This window comes from Symphodus melops, assembly GCF_947650265.1.
Source record: "Symphodus melops genome assembly, chromosome: 5".
NCBI classification, from domain to species: domain Eukaryota; kingdom Metazoa; phylum Chordata; class Actinopteri; order Labriformes; family Labridae; genus Symphodus; species Symphodus melops.
Genome location: NC_136695.1, coordinates 276080 through 281079, shown reverse-complemented (window position 1 = coordinate 281079; position 5000 = coordinate 276080). Strand labels below are relative to the sequence as shown.

General features: G+C 46.1%; 1 protein-coding gene across 2 annotated transcripts in view; it reads right to left on the bottom strand.

The window, feature by feature from the left end:
• Positions 1 to 5000, bottom strand: part of arhgef2b (rho/rac guanine nucleotide exchange factor (GEF) 2b) — a 39491-nt gene that overhangs the window by 12275 nt on the left and 22216 nt on the right. The window lies entirely within an intron of this gene.

Below are 5000 nucleotides of genomic sequence, written 5' to 3'. Positions count from 1 at the left end.
CAGAGAGAGACAGACGGGTCAGAGAGAGAGACAGACGGGTCAGAGAGAGAGAGACAGGTCAGAGAGAGACGGGTCAGAGAGAGACGGGTCAGAGAGAGAGAGACGTGTCAGAGAGAGAGACAGACGGGTCAGAGAGAGACAGACGGGTCAGAGAGAGACAGACGTGTCAGAGAGAGGGAGACGTGTCAGAGAGAGACGGGTCAGAGAGAGACGGGTCAGAGAGAGACAGACGGGTCAGAGAGAGACAGACAGACGGGTCAGAGAGAGAGACAGACGGGTCAGAGAGAGACGGGTCAGAGAGAGACAGACGGGTCAGAGAGAGACAGACGGGTCAGAGAGAGACGGGTCAGAGAGAGACAGACGGGTCAGAGAGAGAGAGACAGACGGGTCAGAGAGAGAGACAGACGGGTCAGAGAAAGACGGGTCAGAGAAAGAGACAGACGGGTCAGAGAAAGACGGGTCAGAGAGAGAGACAGACGGGTCAGAGAGAGAGACAGACGGGTCAGAGAAAGAGACAGACGGGTCAGAGAAAGACGGGTCAGAGAGAGAGACAGACAGGTCAGAGAAAGAGACAGACGGGTCAGAGAAAGAGACAGACGGGTCAGAGAAAGACGGGTCAGAGAGAGAGACAGACGGGTCAGAGAAAGACGGGTCAGAGAGAGAGACAGACGGGTCAGAGAAAGAGACAGACGGGTCAGAGAGAGAGACAGACGGGTCAGAGAAAGACGGGTCAGAGAAAGAGACAGACGGGTCAGAGAAAGACGGGTCAGAGAGAGAGACAGACGGGTCAGAGAGAGAGACAGACGGGTCAGAGAGAGAGACAGACGGGTCAGAGAGAGAGACAGACGGGTCAGAGAAAGACGGGTCAGAGAGAGAGACAGACGGGTCAGAGAGAGAGACAGACGGGTCAGAGAAAGACGGGTCAGAGAAAGAGACAGACGGGTCAGAGAAAGACGGGTCAGAGAGAGAGACAGACGGGTCAGAGAAAGAGACAGACGGGTCAGAGAAAGACGGGTCAGAGAAAGAGACAGACGGGTCAGAGAAAGACGGGTCAGAGAGAGAGACAGACGGGTCAGAGAGAGAGACAGACGGGTCAGAGAGAGAGACAGACGGGTCAGAGAGAGAGACAGACGGGTCAGAGAGAGAGACAGACGGGTCAGAGAAAGACGGGTCAGAGAGAGAGACAGACGGGTCAGAGACAGACGGGTCAGAGAAAGAGACAGACGGGTCAGAGAGAGAGACAGACGGGTCAGAGAGAGAGACAGACGGGTCAGAGAAAGAGACAGACGGGTCAGAGAGAGAGACAGACGGGTCAGAGAGAGAGAGAAAGACGGGTCAGAGAGAGAGACAGACGGGTCAGAGAGAGAGACAGACGGGTCAGAGAGAGAGACAGACGGGTCAGAGAGAGACAGACGGGTCAGAGACAGACGGGTCAGAGAAAGAGACAGACGGGTCAGAGAGAGAGACAGACGGGTCAGAGAGAGAGACAGACGGGTCAGAGAAAGAGACAGACGGGTCAGAGAGAGACGGGTCAGAGAGAGAGAGACAGACGGGTCAGAGAGAGAGACAGACGGGTCAGAGAGAGAGACAGACGGGTCAGAGAAAGAGACAGACGGGTCAGAGAAAGAGACAGACGGGTCAGAGAGAGAGACAGACGGGTCAGAGAGAGAGACAGACGGGTCAGAGAAAGAGACAGACGGGTCAGAGAGAGAGACAGACGGGTCAGAGAGAGAGACAGACGGGTCAGAGAAAGAGACAGACGGGTCAGAGAAAGAGACAGACGGGTCAGAGAGAGACAGACGGGTCAGAGAGAGAGACAGACGGGTCAGAGAGAGAGACAGACGGGTCAGAGAAAGAGAAAGACGGGTCAGAGAAAGAGACAGACGGGTCAGAGAGAGAGACAGACGGGTCAGAGAAAGACGGGTCAGAGAGAGAGACAGACGGGTCAGAGAAAGACGGGTCAGAGAAAGAGACAGACGGGTCAGAGAAAGAGACAGACGGGTCAGAGAGAGAGACAGACGGGTCAGAGAGAGAGACAGACGGGTCAGAGAAAGAGAAAGACGGGTCAGAGAGAGAGAGACAGACGGGTCAGAGAGAGAGAGACAGACGGGTCAGAGAGAGAGACAGACGGGTCAGAGAGAGAGACAGACGGGTCAGAGAGAGAGACAGACGGGTCAGAGAGAGAGACAGACGGGTCAGAGAGAGACAGACGGGTCAGAGAGAGAGACAGACGGGTCAGAGAGAGAGACAGACGGGTCAGAGAGAGAGACAGACGGGTCAGAGAGAGACAGACGGGTCAGAGAGAGAGACAGACGGGTCAGAGAGAGACAGACGGGTCAGAGAGAGAGACAGACGGGTCAGAGAGAGAGACAGACGGGTCAGAGAGAGACAGACGGGTCAGAGAGAGAGACAGACGGGTCAGAGAGAGAGACAGACGGGTCAGAGAGAGAGAAAGACGGGTCAGAGAGAGACGGGTCAGAGAGAGAGACAGGTGTGTGTTTGTGTGTGTGTATTTGTGTGTGTGTGTATTTGTGTGTTTGTGTATTTGTGTGTGTGTGTATTTGTGTGTGTGTGTATTTGTGTGTGTGTGTTTATGTGTGTGTGTATTTGTGTGTGTGTGTATTTGTGTGTGTGTGTTTATGTGTGTGTGTATTTGTGTGTGTGTGTATTTGTGTGTGTGTGTTTATGTGTGTGTGTATTTGTGTGTGTGTGTATTTGTGTGTGTGTGTTTATGTGTGTGTGTATTTGTGTGTGTGTGTTTATATGTGTGTGTGTATTTGTGTGTGTGTGTGTGTATTTGTGTGTGTGTGTTTATGTGTGTGTGTATTTGTGTGTGTGTTTATGTGTGTGTGTTTATATGTGTGTGTGTATTTGTGTGTGTGTGTATTTGTGTGTGTGTGTTTATGTGTGTGTGTATTTGTGTGTGTGTGTGTGTTTATGTGTGTGTGTGTGTATTTGTGTGTGTGTGTATTTGTGTGTGTGTATTTGTGTGTGTGTGTTTATGTGTGTGTGTGTATTTGTGTGTGTGTGTATTTGTGTGTGTGTATTTGTGTGTGTGTGTATTTGTGTGTGTGTGTTTATGTGTGTGTTTATATGTGTGTGTGTATTTGTGTGTGTGTGTGTGTTTATGTGTGTGTATTTGTGTGTGTGTGTATTTGTGTGTGTGTGTATTTGTGTGTGTGTATTTGTGTGTGTGTGTTTATGTGTGTGTGTATTTGTGTGTGTGTATTTGTGTGTGTGTATTTGTGTGTGTGTGTATTTGTGTGTGTGTATTTGTGTGTGTGTGTTTATGTGTGTGTGTATTTGTGTGTGTGTGTTTATGTGTGTGTGTATTTGTGTGTGTGTGTATTTGTGTGTGTGTATTTGTGTGTGTGTGTTTATGTGTGTGTGTGTATTTGTGTGTGTGTATTTGTGTGTGTGTGTATTTGTGTGTGTGTATTTGTGTGTGTGTTTATGTGTGTGTGTGTATTTGTGTGTGTGTATTTGTGTGTGTGTATTTGTGTGTGTGTGTATTTGTGTGTGTGTGTTTATGTGTGTGTTTATATGTGTGTGTGTATTTGTGTGTGTGTGTGTGTTTATGTGTGTGTGTATTTGTATGTGTGTGTGTTTATGTGTGTGTGTTTATATGTGTATTTATGTGTGTATTTATGTGTGTGTGTGTGTTTATGTGTGTGTGTGTATTTATGTGTGTGTGTGTATTTGTGTGTGTGTGTATTTGTGTGTGTGTGTATTTGTGTGTGTGTGTGTATTTGTGTGTGTGTGTATTTGTGTGTGTGTTTGTGTGTGTGTATTTGTGTGTGTGTGTTTATGTGTGTGTGTTTATATGTGTGTGTGTATTTGTGTGTGTGTGTGTGTGTTTATGTGTGTGTGTATTTGTGTGTGTGTGTATTTGTGTGTGTGTTTATATGTGTGTGTGTGTATTTGTGTGTGTTTATGTGTGTGTGTATTTGTGTGTGTGTGTATTTGTATGTGTGTGTGTTTATGTGTGTGTGTTTATATGTGTATTTATGTGTGTATTTATGTGTGTGTGTGTGTTTATGTGTGTGTATTTATGTGTGTGTGTGTATTTGTGTGTGTGTGTATTTGTGTGTGTGTGTATTTGTGTGTGTGTGTGTATTTGTGTGTGTGTGTATTTGTGTGTGTGTTTGTGTGTGTGTATTTGTGTGTGTGTATTTGTGTGTGTGTGTATTTGTGTGTGTGTGTGTTTATGTGTGTGTGTATTTGTGTGTGTGTTTGTGTGTGTGTATTTATGGATGTGTATTTGTGTGTGTGTGTATTTGTGTGTGTGTGTGTGTTTATGTGTGTGTGTTTATGGATGTGTATTTGTGTGTGTGTGTGTTTATGTGTGTGTGTTTATGGATGTGTATTTGTGTGTGTATTTGTGTGTGTGTGTTTATGTGTGTGTGTATTTGTGTGTGTGTGTATTTGTGTGTGTGTGTGTTTATGTGTGTGTGTGTGTGTGTGTGTGTGTGTGTGTGTGTGTGTGTGTGTGTGTGTGTGTGTGTGTGTTTATGTGTGTGTGTATTTGTGTGTGTGTGTATTTGTGTGTGCATTTGTGTGTGTATTTGTATGTGTGTGTGTTTATGTGTGTGTGTTTATGTGTGTGTGTTTATATGTGTATTTATGTGTGTATTTATGTGTGTGTGTGTGTTTATGTGTGTGTATTTATGTGTGTGTGTGTGTATTTGTGTGTGTGTGTATTTGTGTGTGTGTGTATGTGTGTGTATTTGTGTGTGTGTGTATTTATGTGTGTGTGTGTGTGTATTTGTGTGTGTGTGTATTTGTGTGTGTGTGTATTTGTGTGTGTGTGTGTATTTGTGTGTGTGTGTATTTGTGTGTGTGTTTGTGTGTGTGTATTTGTGTGTGTGTATTTGTGTGTGTGTGTGTATTTGTGTGTGTGTGTATTTGTGTGTGTGTGTATTTGTGTGTGTGTGTGTGTTTATGTGTGTGTGTTTATGGATGTGTATTTGTGTGTGCATTTGTGTGTGTGTGTTTATGTG